Below are 16,114 nucleotides of genomic sequence, written 5' to 3' on the forward strand. Positions count from 1 at the left end.
CTAACTTTCTATTCTTTATGTACAGCTGTACAGCTCTCTATACACTATCTGCTGTACACTCCTCACACAAGGTTCTTTTGTATTAAATCACTCCACCATTCTTCATACAGCTTTCTTTACTCTCTCTCCCTCTCCTTTCACCTCTCTCCTTCTGATTGGTTATAATGTTAAGTTGATGCACTCAAGCTTAGATAATAATTTGCATATAGTTTGAATAGTCAATATATCCTTTGTTTGTATATTTGAATATTCAGTTATACTTTGTTCTAATGATTTATATTTATATGAATATTGATGTTCTTAAACTAATTTGAATGGAATGTTGCTAAGAATGCAACAAGGCTTTGATACATTAAAAACTGGGAGTTGGCCAGTAAGTTCTCAACCTGACAACATGTCTGCTGGGCTGTCTCTGTGTTAAGAGTACTAGGAATGTAATGTAAACAGAACCCCGTACTACAATAGTAATATTACAATAAACGGACAACCTTTAAATTTTCAGGAATGGAAAGAAGCTGGTACATATATATGTTCAACAAGTTGTATACAAAGGCAAAAGGAAAGATATATCATTTTTTAGAAACTTTTTTAATGTGGATAACTTAGTATTTAGTTTTAGATTTTTAAAATTAAAAAAAAACATTTCCTGCTCATTGGTTTAAAAAATAAGTATGATGAAAGAAAAACAAAATGAGTCTCCAGAACAAGAAGAAATCGATACATCTAACTTGCACCAGAGCAAAAAAATACTATTTGTTGTTTTTACAACAAAAGAAGGTTGATTTTTATATTTTGGAAATCTGGGCAAAACAACTAAAATTGCCGGAAAATTTAGTTTGGAAAGATATCCCTCATTTTAAATTCAAAAAGATAAAAGATAACAGAATTAAGCAATTCAATTTCAAACTGCTACATAAAATATTACCTTCCAGAGACAATTTGTTCAAGTGGAAAATTGTAAATAAAAATCAATGCGAAATCTGTAATGAAATCGAGACGATTAGCCATTTTCTGTTTTTTTTTGCAAAAAGATTAAAGTTTATTGGAAAATCATATCGAGGATGATTTATTTCATTTTCAAAGAAGAAATTGTAATAACTATGAAAACATTGTTAATTGGGTATAAAATAGACAACCCAAAATTTGATCTTATTAATTTGACGATCAATGTTGCCCAGTTTGTAGTTTATAATCATTATGTAAAATGCAACCTTCAAAGTCTAAATCATAGCAATAAGAGATTGATCACGGAATTTGTTTCATATTTGAAGTTTTATTTAAATCATTACGGATCTAAACAATTTTGTGTATTAGAGGTTAAGAAAATTATTGATATATTGTAATTACTGTTATAATTATTATATTTCACTCTTGAAAAAAAAAGTTATTCCTATGTATATATGTAAATATTTTGAAACAATAAATCCTCAATGAAGAGGCAAAGAGAGAAAAAAAAATAATGCATATGAGACATTGTCCACATTGTAATGGATACTTTATCAGGGAAATCAATTAAAATTCAGCAATGGCTGGGCGCGGTGTTTATTTGGGGTTGAACAAACATGGAAGGGGTCTTTGTCCCTTGTGACCGTTTTTTTTTGTTTAAATAAAAGATGCTGGCTTTGGCCTGAATATGACTTTCCTCTCCTATCTTTTATTTGCACGGATTATTCTTTGTACTCTACCAATCTCTCAACATTAATGAATAACTACCATATTAGCAATCAAATTATCTTTTGGATATTGGCTTTGTTTACAAAGTAAATTAGATCATTCTAGAAATATAATAATCGTTTTTCTATGCAAACAATGATATTATTTGAACATTACAAAACTTTATAAACCGTGTCAACGCCCCTCAAATGAGCATATAGTAGCGCTGGTTATTGGTGAAGTAGTAGTAAAAATAGTGGTAGAAGTAGTAGTAGAAGTAGTAGTAATAGTAGTAGTATAAGTAGTAGTAGTACTAGTAGTAGTACTAGTAGTAGAAGTAGTAATAGTAGTAGTAGCAGCATAAGTAGTAGTAGCATAAGTAGTAGTAGCAGTAGTAGTAGTAGTAGAAGTAGTAATAGTAGTAGTAGTAGTAGTAGTAGGAGTAGTACGAGTAGTAGAAGTAGTATTAGTAGTAATAGTAATAGTAGTAGTAGTAATAGTAGTAGTACTAGTAGTAGTAGTAGTAGTAGTAGTAGTAGTAGTAGTAGTAGTAGTAGTAATAATAATAGTAGTAGTAGTGGTAGTAGTAGTAGTAGTAGTAGTAGTAGTAGTAGTAGTAGTAGGAGTAGGAGGAGGAGTAGTAGTAGTAGTAGTAGAAGTCATTAGAAGTAGTATTAGCAGTAGCAGCAGCAGCAGCAGCAGTCAAGCCCGTATGGAGACGTACAGTTTCAGCAAAAAAATGAAAATGATAATACAGAGAAGCAAAAATCTATGAAATTCATGAATGAACAAAATATAGAATTTAGAAAAATAAAATATTTATTAAAACATTCCATTAGATAGCGGTGATACTCTTTTTTACAAATACATTTATTTTACTTGTGTAATATCACTTAAAACATTAATGACACTACGCAGTTGAGTTCAATGAATTCAATAAAAACAAATTTTAAAGAAAAATTAGCCTTATTTAAAGCCCAAGTTAAAACAATATTTGTTCTTCCTTGTTATTTCTTGCATAATCTTACATTTACTGCTCCCACCCTCCTTGTTGTTGGTGTTTGTTGATGCTGTGTGTACACTTTTCATTAAATGCTGTCATTAAGTATTTATATTATATTGGATGGCTCAGAACGGAATACCGGAAATAAAGAGGTTTACGGACGCTCCTCATGTGCAAAAATTCTGTGTTGAACTCTGCCACGCTTTGGATGTTTTTCCACCCCCCCCCCCTCATCCGAAACATCGATCGACATCCCTGACTAGTCTTGAAACTTGACTTGAAACTATTCATTTTTTTACATAACTTCAGGCTACGCCAGTTAAAACTGAAACCCGGGAAATATAGGAATAAATCCATCTAATTTCTATAATTACGATTTGCATAATTCCTGACAAATACTGAAAAACCTGCTTAAGTTTAATTACCGTCGTTAGATGATCTCCAGTACTTTAAATTCCGTCTGTCTTATCTATCTATGTATCATCCTGTATCGGCCACACAGAAACCCTGTTAGCGTAACGTTGCGCTAACAATTCGCTAACAAAGGGCCCCTATACAACCAGTAATGTCGCCGCAATGCCTGTCAAAATAATGCATTATTTAAACCTGGGATCAACGCTTGACATCAAAATTTGTATATCATTATTCATTTACAAATCAGATACTAACAATATGGGTAGAATGACCAGAAAGAAGGGACAGAAAGCGCTGTTAATGCGCCGTTTGGCGCGAGTGTTGTTAAGGGATTTGAGTCAGGCAAAATCAATAATTTGTGCGGAGTGATCTACATTTGATTTAAGATTTAGTAATAATTATTTGCAGATACTACAAGTTTAAAATAACAAATCCTTATTGTTGCATTTTAAACATGAAATGACAGCGAGTAGTAAATATATATTTACCAATTTAATTTTTAAAATATCGAATGAGCTTTAAAATGATCAAGAAAATTAGCCTATCATGAAATTACGATAGAGATTCTGTACCAAAAAATCAATCCCACTTTTCATCAGTTTCTTTTGTTTGAAAATGCTCTTTACAGACTTTACTCATCATGCTGCAAAATAGAGTGTTAAATTTTTGATATTCAAGAATTTTGTTATTTATTTATCACATATTGATGAAATTTTCACCATTTTTCTTATCTAATTTTACTCCGTACATTCATATATTGTTGTGTGGGCCCGGCACTAGCGTACCCACGGGGGGGGCAGGGGGGCACTCTGCCCCCCTGACGAGTCACAACCCATATAAAAGACATATACCTGCTCCCCCTGACGAGTTTCTTGAGGACCTTTTTTTTTTTTTTTTTTTTTTTTTTTTTTGCTTGTCAAATTTTTTGCTGGTACGAAAACCTTCATTTTTGCAATTGAAGACCTTTTTTTTTTTTTTTTTTTTTTTTGCTTGTCAAATATTTTGACGAACAATTTTGCCCCCCCCCCCCCCCTGTGGAAAATCCTAGGTACGCCACTGGGGCCCGGAAATACCCTTTTAATTCAGTCGAGGTTTATTTTTAATTACTTGGTATAAGAAAGGGAGACAAGTTTAAAAAAGGAGAAATTATTCACTTACATCGTCACTATTTGTGCCCTTAGCACTGTTAGTGATTTCTATTAACATTAGCGCCACTGCTAGCTTCTGCTGGGCCATTAATTGTTAGATAATTAGGAATTCGGCTAATCTTGTGTGACTTTATCGATACCGATAAGCCTCCTGTTAGTGCTCTGTAAGTGAAAACAATGCGTCTAGCGGTGGTCGCCCGTAAAAAGGTGTGACTGCCCCTAGAACGCCTCTGTGCGGCTGTCACTCCTTTTCGTGTGCAAAATTCTCTCACGCGACACCCGCACCATGCATGCTGTGAGATTAAATCCCGCATGTGTTGATATGTACACGACATATGCAATAGGCCTATCCGTCTGAACACCATCCGAATTTGCGGAGTTTTTTCTTTTGATTGCTCCTCCTACACAAGTCCGTAAGATATGTGAAAAAGATGCTTGAATCTGACAGAAAGTGTAAAATTTGGCATACAGGGGTAATTGCCGGTGTAGCGGCGGATTCGGTTCCACCGGCGGATACCGTATCCGCCGGCAGATATCGTTCTTAATGGCCGATATCGTTTTTAATCGGAACCATATCCGCCGGGTTTGACGCGGCTTGATGTTTGCAGATTTGGTTCCTCGGCGGATTTGGTTCTATTGACGATACGTGTAATATTTATTTGGACAGACGTCCAACCTCGGCAGCGCGCGCATGCGCGGCTTTGGCAATGTCGTTACCAATGGGGGGAGGGGATTTTCGTCCGCCTTTAGACTTTTAGTGAATTTTTATTCAGGGGCGGATCCATACAGCTTTTGACGAAGGGCTCGATGGGGGTGAGGGAATAGGAGAAACAATGACTCGATATATCATGTATACATAGACCTGGCACATGCGCCAAAACTTTGCTATTTATTATTATCAGATTTTGATGAAATTTTCATCATTTTGTTTTGTAGGCCCTACGTGAAAATTTATACTACTTTAAGTCCGCAGTATGCATCGATATCTTTAACTGTGCTTTTTCACACCATGATTAGTGTAAGTTTGCCAGACTGGCGAAAATTTGTACCCCCATATAGGCCTATAGTTTTTATAAAACTACAGATTTTCAATGAGTTAAAACTTCATAATTTCAAAATAAATGAGGCAAATTAGTTTATGAATATATATTGCTGTTAACTCATATTATTGCTTGTAGAGTGCTAATTTTTTGTGAAAACATTTAAAAAAAGAATTTCAAAACATGATTAATATCTTATGTAGTTTATTGTAGGCCTATTTTTATTTTTTTTTTTTTTTATTCCTTTTTTTCCAATATTTTTGTTAAGGAATCTGAATTAAAGGGATGGTCCGGGCTGAACATATTTATATTTTAATACATAGAGTAGAATTCACTGAGCAAAATGCAGAAAATTTCATCAAAATCGGATAACAAATAATAAAGTTATTGAAGTTTAAAGTTAAGCAATATTTTGTGAAAACAGTCATCATGAATATTCATTAGTTGGGCTGATGATGTCACATCCCCATTTTCCGTTTTCTTATGTTATCACACAAAACCATATTTTTTTCATTTATTTCATACTTGTGTGAATAATATGTCTCCCTTATAATGAAATAAGTTGCAGCAATAAATATCTAATGCACTAAATCAGTTGTCAATCCAAATTTTCTAGTTCTTGGAGGAAAAAATTTGAATAAACCTAATTTCATATAATAAATTACAAAAGAACAAGTGGAGATGTGACATCATCAGTCCACCTAATGGATATTCATGACGTAACAGGCGGGGGGGGGAGTTGCCCCCTGTCGGATTTAACCAGGAATAAAAGAAAAACGGGAAAGGAAAAAAAAAGGAGGGAGAAAGAAAGGGAAAGGGGAAAAGGAAAGGAAAAAGTGAAAAGAAAAATACCCCTTTTAATGGAAAAGGAAGGAAATCGGGAAAATGAACATTTGAGAAAGAACAAATCATTCCAAAACAGGCATATGTAATGCAATAGCACGGTGGGAAATAAATTAAAAGATGACAAAATGGCAAACAATAGCGCGAAACGAAGGTAAAATGCAATTAGTCAAAAGCTAATTTTTGGAAAACAAAGAAAAGGGACAAGAAAAAAAAAATAACACGACCGGGCTTCCGATGATTGAAATTAAAGAGCGGGAAGAAAGATGGACTGCATACAACATTGTGCTATAAGCTAGCCAAATTTTATGTAAATAAGCTACCGGGGCTTTGCCCCAGACCCCACACAGTAGGGGCTCTTCATTTATACTGAACCTCAAATTGCTCTATAACGCTTCCCGTTCACAATCACGTTCAATTACTGCACATGCGCCGGGGGGGGGGGGTCTTGGTTCCACACCCAAGAGAAATAATATAAATTAAAGGAGACAAGGTATAATGAAATGAATGGAAACAATGAAATTTGTTAGTTGCTGAATCTAATGGAAAAATCAATTACATAATTAGAATTTAATTTCAAAAGGCATTTTTTTCCAGCTCGATCGCTTTGCGACTTTTTACAGATTTTTCCCACATTACTATGTTTTGCCCCTCAAAATATTTGGTTCATTACGCAACTGGGTTGAATAAATGTGTTGTGTAAAAGCTATATCCTGTACATGCATGCCCGCGATTTGATTAAAATAGCGGCAATCTGCGAGGTTTAAATGGCTTTGATATCAAGAAATTCCGGACCCCAACCGCACAGCACTGCGTATGGAAGGGTCGGGCTATGGTCCCAAAAAGTTCTACAAACAAGAACAAAAAGAAAGGAGGAAAGAAAAGCAAAGGAAAAGTGTAGAATATGATTTTATTTACTGAATATAATGCCAAAAAATAGCTCAAAGTTAGATTCTTCTTTGTGCAAACTTAATCTCTGATTAACGTCAGTCTGAGTTTGACTCTGTCCCTAATCATCAGAATAAAGGCAAAATGTTGAGGCTTTCCTCTTCAAGGCCTAATGTAACTAGAATCCGAAAGGTAGCTGGCTCTCAATTAGACTAAGGCTAACCCACCTCTTCTTCGAACTTCATTTCGCAACGTTATTCACGCGCGGTGCGCGTGCATGCATGACGTGTGAACATGATGAATGAAGGATATCGCGATAGCGCAAGAACGATATCTTCCGAATCTTCCGAAGGGAGTGGCCTTTTTTGGTACTGAATCCGCCGGAGGAGAACCATATCCGCCGGCGGATTTGGTGCCTAGAACAGTATCTGCCAGGCGCAGGATCCGCCGGTACACCGGCCCCAAGCTATTTCACCATCGGGTCGGCCGCCATTTTGAAATCTAAAATGGCCACCATGAAAAATCATAAATATCATTTTCTTGAGTTTTACATGACATGTGACACTGATACCTGGCATATAGGGGTATTTTGAGGTACTGATTTCAAATATTGGAGGCCTTAAGCAATTTGTCCACCAGGTTGGCTGCAAAATGGCCGCCATCTTAAAATCTTGAAATAATAATAGCAGGGCCCGCTGGTAGAACAGTTTTTGAAACTGAAGTGGCTACCCTGGGTAAATATGCCTATATTATTATTATTATTATTATTATAAATCCAAGATGGCCGCTGTGCTATATCATTGCAATAGTTTTCTCTAGTTTAGAATGAACTATGGCATTGAAAATAAGCATATTTTAAGGCATTTATTTCAAAAAGTCTTACTACCAGGTCAGCCGCCATCTTGAAATCCAAAGTGGCCGCCATGAAAAAATAATTTGAATTAATTTTCTTAAATTTTAATATGTGCTCTGGCAAATAGACAAATTTTGGGGTGCTGATCCCAAAAACTGCTGGCCACAAGTGATCTGACCATCAGTTCAGCGACAAGTTGGCTGCCATGAATAAACCATATTATATCAAAATAATTTCTTGGATTTTACATTATACAGTGCGTATCAAAAAAAAGTTTACACTTAGAAAAAATCCTGTAAAATTATACATTTGTAATATCCTGACGATTTTTCCACATTTTAGCATTGGTACAGATCCATTTAAGCAAATGACGATATAACTGTCGAAAAATATTTCCGCTTGAGTGAGCACCACTTACTTTTGAAAAGTTGGTGAAAAATGATTTGCGCAGAACTTTGAAAAAGTTACGCGAGTAAAAGTAGACCTTAATCATGAAGAACACGGTGAAATTAGCTAGTAAAATTGATTTGGAGATATCTTTTACCTTTTTTAACTAGTTTCCTTGCCCCAAAACACTTCGAAGAGTGCATTGCGAACCACCCCACTCCCCCACACACCGAGTCCATCGTTACGATATTTGCTTTACACTGAGCTGTGATTTACATGAAATGGCTTAGGGTTAATTTTCATTTTGTTAATTGCCAAGCTAGGGAAAAGTGTGGAGAAACAACTATTAAATGAAAAATGAAATGTAAATCAACTTTAAATGATAAAAACTTAGCAAAAATGTTGGAGATGTCTGATATAAAATTTTGTACAGATTTAGTTATATCCTCAGATCTAGCTGGCACAAAAAGGGTAAAGGTTGTGCTTACTAAGTGTTGAAATTTCAAATTTGGGCGGCAAAATTGTTACAAAATGCTTGAATGTATCCGTTTTATTTCAATTGGCTAAAAGTGCTAGGGAAATTTTTGAGAAATGCTTCGCAGGGTAAGTTTGATCTCGCCCTTTCCCCTTGACACAGCGTGAAAACAAGCATTTCTGCGCAAACAGATTTCTGCGAGCTTTACAAAAATGGACAGTGCTCACTCAAGTGTAACATTCTGTCAAAACTTTAACTTTCATTGGATAGATGAGACCCAAACCCATAATTATATATGAAAAAATTACCCACATGCTGTATATTTTTTAATTCCCAGGGCTTTTTCAAAGTGTAAACTTTTTTTGATACGCACTGTATAAAATTATGACAACAAAATTTGGCATGCAGAAGTACATGGCAGTAATTTTGGTCGGCCACCAGCAATACGACCACCGGGTTTCGGCAAAATGACCGCACAGCAATGATCATTTTCTTGAGTTCTATATGTACTCTGGCCCTGAAAATTATCATATAGGCATATATTCAGGCACTGATTATTGTCAGACCCCTGTTTGGTTGCCATTTTGAAAATACAAGATGGCCGCCATGAAAGATAATTTGCACAAGTTCTAAGAATGGCCTGTGACACTGTAAATTTGGAGGAAATTTGATCTTTACACCCTTATTCAATTAAAAAAGCATAATAAATTAGATGCTATTTTGAATTCCAATATGGTTACCAAGTTTGAATGATGTACAACATCATGATGTTGAGTAAGACCCATTGTATTGGCACTAAAATAAATCCGACACAATGCGAGTTTTTAATATTTTTACATGAGCGTGTGTGTAATTTTATAAGCTACCCTCTGAGTAAATGTCATAGACGTATTTTATGTCATGCATCAGTAGACACCGCCAGAAGGCAGTATTGTCACTTTTCAAAAGTCACAAGCCAATTATCATGATTTTTATTCCACTTTATTGGAACGAATTCCACATTCTCATCATGAAAACTTGTACAAGGTCCTTTCTAAAAGACATACAAGGTTTTTGCTAAATTTCACTGTTGAATAAACACGAGATAAAATTTTCTATAATTGGATTTTTTACATATTTCTATCGATAAAAATGATCGAATATGATCACAATTATTTTTTGGGAAGATTATCTTCAACAATATTCATCGTTTCACGCATCAATGAACATTTATTGAAATAAAAAATACGAATTTCAAATATCATACGCAAGTATTGTTTCATTTTAGTAACTAAAATGATCTGTCCTCGACTTGTTTGTTATGTTCATGACCAATTAACATGCTTCAATGATTCAAATTCGTTTAATTAAACAATCACCTTTGAATAAACATGTGGAATGCGATTAGCTCTTTTTTACATTTTTGGAAAAAATGCAATTGCTATCTATGGATTTTTGTCACAAACCTCCTTTCATCGTTCATTTGACTTGATTTTTATGAAAATCACGATGTCTAATTAATGCTTAAGGGTGAGCACACAATATTCGAAAATTGTGCAAATGAGAACAAAGTTAAAGGCCTAGGCCTCTCGCAAAAAGTGTTCACCAGCTTACAAGTTCACGATCTTTCGAGTGCCGCTGCACGAAAATTGTGTGTGTATTTTGAGTTTTGTCAGACGTGTATCAATGAGATATGATTATTTACGTCTTGGACCGACCTTTAACGTCACCATCCGAAAGACGTGACCAGGGCTCGAACCTCTGCATCAATTTGTAACTTCACCACATACCTTGGATTACAGGCGCACACCACGACGCCCAGTTTGACGAAAATTATCTGATAATACCCCTTTTCCACTAGGGCCAGGACGCGAAATTATTTTTCCCACCGAGTTCTGGACCGACATATGAATATTCATGACTTGCGTCTTCGGATTGAGAGTACGCATGCGCGTGGACTTGGCCTCGACCAGTGCCGATCGTAAGCATTCACGTTGCTCACAATGAATTATCATCATCAAATTACCGGTACCCTTACATAGTTACATAGGCCTTATAGGCTTAAATCTATATTATTATATGCATCCAATTCTTAAACACTTATCAAAGTAGCTGCCATTAATGGCAAGACATGTGCTAGGGTAATGCTAGCTTAGGCTAGCGCATTAACTTTACCTCAGATCTGGACCTGTCTAATGCCTAATAATAGGAATAGCCGACTAATGCCATGGTTAACTTCGAACTTGTTAATTCCGAACTTTACGTTTGATTAGGTTTCCGTTTGGACCAATATTAGCTTATTTACCATGGTTTGATATGTCTAGTCCGTATACAGAACCAGTCCTAGATCTAAAATAAACATCTTAGTTCTAGTCTAGTCTCTAGATCTAGACTCTGATCTACGCGCAATCAGCATGGAACCACTACTAGTGTACCAAGGGGGGGGCAGACTGCCCCCTGACGAGTCACAACTGATTCAGGGGACGTGCCCCCCTTGAGAAGCCAAATTAATAATTTGTAATGTCAAAATGCGACGAAAAAAGACGTATGTCCCCTCTTTTGAATGTGAAGATCTTTTTTTTTCTTGTCAATTTTTTTTCAGCTACGAAATTCTTAATTTTGGGTGAAGACGGGGATCAAGATCACTGACGTTAGAGTACGTTCCATACACGCACTGGTGTACCTGTTAGAATTTTCCAAAAGGGGGGCAAATTTTTTAGAGGATATTTCGTCTGCGAAAAAATGTGACAATCCCCCCCCAAAAAAGGGTCTTCACCCCAAATTATGGATTTCTTAGCTGAAAAAAAATGACAAGCAAAAAAAAAGATCTTCACGTTCAAAAAAGGGGACATATACGTCTTTTTATTGCATTTTACATTACAAATTATTAATTTGGCTTCTCAAAGGAGGCACGTTCCCTGAATCAGTTGTAACTCGTCAGAGGGGCAGTCTCACCCCACCCCCCCCCCCTTGGTACACTAGTGGTTCCATGCTGATACAGCGTAGATCAGAGTCTAGATATAGAGACTAGACTAGAACTAAGATAATTATTTTAGATCTAGGACTGGTTCTGTATACGGACTTGACATACTAAACCATGGCAAATAACCTAATCAAACGTAAAGTTCGGAAATTTTAACAAGTTCGAAGTTAACCATGGCATTAGTCGGCTATTCCTATAGTATTATTCATTAGGCAGGTCCAGATTTGAGGTAAAGTTAATGCGCTAGCCTAAGCTAGCCCTACCCTAACACATGTCTTGCCATTAATGTCAGCTAGTTTGATAAGTGTTTAAGAATTGGATGTATATATAGATCTAAGCCTATAAGGCCTATGTAACTATGTAATTTGACGATGCTAATTCATTCTGAGCAACGTGAACGATCGGCACTGGTCGAGGCAGAGTCCACGCGCATGCGTACTCTCAATCCGAAGACGCAATCATGAATATTCATATGTCGGTCCAGAACTCGGTGGGAAAAATAATTTCGCGGCCAGGACAGCGTCAGGACAAGGCGCGGAATGTAATAATTGCAATCCGCGACAGTTCCGCAACCTGTCCGGACATTTCTAGGAGTGTCCGCACGCTGTCCTAAACCCATCCTGGTGTTCGGGAAATCAAAATTTGTCCGCATCCAATTTTACCCCTTTTCCACTATGGCAAGGACGGCGTCAGGACAAGGCGCGGAATGTAAATATTGTAATCCGCGACCCTTCCGCAACCTGTCCGGACATTCCTAGGGGTGTCCGCACGTTGTCCTAAACCCTTCCTGGTGTTCGGGAAATCAAAATTTGTCCGCATCCAAATTTTGGTCTCGACCAAAATTTGGACGCGGATTTTGAATTCCTGACACCTTCGGGACCCTGTCCTGACGATGTCCTGATGATGTCCAGCCCTTCCTAAACCCTTCCGCGTGTTCCGGAAACCATCCGCGATCAGGTCAGCTTCACAAAGCAAAGAATGATGACAAGCGGAATGTGTTAGGAATGCGCGGACAGGAGTAAGAAGGCAACGGAATGTTTCAGGACTGTGCGGATCTAAAGTGAGCGATTTGACGAAAGCTGCCAGCAATGGTCATTGTAAAAAGAAAAGAAAAAGAAAGAGGCAGCGTATCAAAATTTAAGACGACAAAAGGGCAAAATAAAAGACATTCCCAAGAATGTCCTGGGACAAAACGCAGACAGTCCTGGTTATGTCCTCGGACGAGTTCATTTGCATAATCTTTTTCGGGATTTGGTGCGGACAGCATGCCGAAATGACAAAAGTTGCTTCCGCAAGCCTTCCTGGTCTTGTCCGCGCCCTAGTGGAAAACCGCCTTAACGTACGCACGAACGCGAGAACAATAGGTGGGCACTGATCCGTTGCGTCGGTGTGCGGTGCGGCCGGTAATCCTTATATGCAAATAAGCCGGGGGTATATGCAAATACGCCATGGGTCGGCAATATGCAAATGAGACCAAATTGGCGGGCTCGCTAGATTCCCGTGGGTGGGGGTTGACTAGCTGAGCGGTCCCTCGTTCGGGGCCGGGAACGATCGGGTCGGCGTGCACCGCCAGGTAAGGAGATATTGTGCTGTCGGATGGTTCGCATCCAGAAATAGGGGATGTCGATCCCGCTGTGTCTGTTGAAGTTGTTAGGACAAAGGGTGACCCGACAATTGCTCCGCCGACAACTGCTACGCAAAATACGACAACTGCTCCGGACAGTTGCTCCGCCGACAGTTGCTCCGTCGACACTTGCTCCGCCGATATTTGCTCCGTCGACACTTGCTCCGCCGATATTTGCTCCGTCGACATATGCTCCGCCGATATTTGCTCCGCCGACATCTGCTCCGCCGAAAATTGCTCCGCCGACATCTGCTCCGATTATACGACAATTGCTCCACCAATATTTGCTCCGCCGATAATTGCTCCGCCGACATCTGCTCCGCCAAAAATTGCATCGCGACAATTGCTCCGCCAACATCTGCTCCGCCGTAAATTGCTCCGATATTGCGACATTTAAATTTATTCGTACTTTCATGCGCATAACAATTGTAGCACAGGATGAAGACGTCAATTTACAAATGTGTATATTATAATATATATATTGCAAAGTGAATTTAATATATTACATGACATGCACAGGGGCCGCGGATCCGTTTTCAAAGTGGGGGCTGACCATGCTAAAAATCACAATCATATGGTCATTTTTACGTTTTAATAATAATAATGTTCTAAAGCGCCAAATCCACATTGATTATGTGCTCAAGGCGCTGAAATATACTTGGTATATTATTATTACCCCGGCTGTAGCTGAGCGGCCATATAGGCGCTAAAGCATTCAAGCAATAAGTCCTAACGGGTACCCATTCACCTCACCTGGGTCGAGTGCAGCACAATGTGGATAAATTTCTTGCTGAAGGAAATTACGCCATGGCTGGGATTCGAACCCACGACCCTCTGTTTCAAAGTCCGAAGACTAATCCACTGGGCCACAACGCTCCATGGTACATGGTTTTGGAAAAAGGCCCCCGGTTCCGCGGCCCCTAATACATAACATAGAAAGAAATAGAAAAAAAAGGATAAGCACAAAGGAGGAATGGATATTCTTAATTCTTATTCCTTGGGTGGCATTTGTTAAGGTTTTATTTCGTGCATGGTGATTGAAATGAAAAAAATACGCGTGCTCATGTAATTATTATGACGGGACAAAAAAATACTTCTTAGCGTCAAAATCGCTCTGGCGAAATATTCTCCGGAGTGGAGATATTTGCTCCAGGTGAAATTCAATAGGTATGCTTTATGTTAACAATAAAAAAAGCGTATAAATGTCCCCTTTCCAGGTTAATAACATCTGCTTCGTGCTCGCATTATAAATTCAGTGCGATGCGTTATTGGGTTTCATGAATATTATTACCGGTATATATATATGTATTATTGTCTTTTAAAAACAACATTATTTGTTTATACGTTATGAGAGAGATACATACATGTATTTATTTATTAAAATATATTTATATTGTTACTATCGCACAGAATAGAAAAAAATACAACCGAAGTCTCGTCTTATATTACTCACCAGTAGCGTAATGAGCCAAAAAATGGAGGGGGTCAGACAAGGATGACATTTAGTTTCATTTCCTTTATTCTTTTTTTTTTCATTGGTAGGGAGAATGGGGGATCCGTGACCCCTAGCACGCCCCTCCCCTATCTGTACGCCAGTGATGATCATGCTTTCGTTTGAAACAAATTGAAAGAAAAAAGGTGCAAGGGTAGATAAGGCCCAAGACGTATTAAAAAATATTGATGAAAAATATTAATAATTGTAATGCTGATAAATATACAATATATCAAGCGGTAACCAATGAAAATTAATAGTGTGAAAGAACAAAACGAGAAAGAGGGAGAGAAAGAGAGGGGGCTCGCGAATGTATGGTGTATAACTTGCTGGAAAGCAGAAGGGCAGGGGCGGATCCAGCCTTCGCCAATAGGAGGGGGAGGGGTTATAGCCATATTTTACCCGATCGGCCGCTCGAAGATGATTTTGGTTGCTTTGAAGGGGTAGTTCTAAAGTCACTTCTTAGCTTTATTCTTATAAATCAACATAAATATATAATATCATAATCCCTATTTATATAATGCGAGCGCGAAGCGCGAGCTAAATTTTTATGTATTTTTTCTTAAATTGGAACATTCTGGTCAATGTTTTTTATCCTGAAAAAGATGTGTATGCAATTAAATAGTTACCACAAACGAGAAGCGCGAGCAGAAATGAACTGATGGAAATGGTACTTGTTAAAGATTGCTTGCAGTTAGCCATGAAGACGTTAAATACTTTAAAAATCATATAATGCGAGTGCGAAGCGCGAGCGGAAAATTTCGAGATTTAGACCTACTGAACGAGACACTCTATTCATGTTTTGTAAACCATGAAAAGAATGAGTAATATGGGATCTTCTTAACTTGATAATGCGAGCACAAAGCGCGAGCAGAACATTTTTGATATTGTGATCTGGATAATGTTTTAAATAGAATGAACTATTTAATTTTCCGACCTAAAAAAGTCAATTTATGCTCTATATTTCAAGCACTTTGTGAATTTGTGAGGTGAATATGGATTGCACTTAATAAAGAGCTGATATGTTCTATTATTACTTTGAGTTTTGACATATATACATGTAGGACCGGGACATCCTTAGGACATGTCAGCATATGAAAATGATAACTATTTTCCTATTCCTCTTGCTAAGCGCGAGACAAAACAAAAGGCACAATTTAATTTCTAAATTAATATCTTACTCATTAATGCCTAATGACGGCACGAAATCTGATGATATTATGGTCTGAAAACTGGACATTTCAAGCACTTTCGTAGTCATAAATAGGATGCATCAGTTAATATATTTTTAACAATGAATGCGAGCGCAAATCGCGAGCCAAATTTTTTGAT

The sequence above is a fragment of the Lytechinus pictus genome, chromosome 2 (genome assembly GCF_037042905.1).
Source record: "Lytechinus pictus isolate F3 Inbred chromosome 2, Lp3.0, whole genome shotgun sequence".
Classification (NCBI taxonomy): domain Eukaryota; kingdom Metazoa; phylum Echinodermata; class Echinoidea; order Temnopleuroida; family Toxopneustidae; genus Lytechinus; species Lytechinus pictus.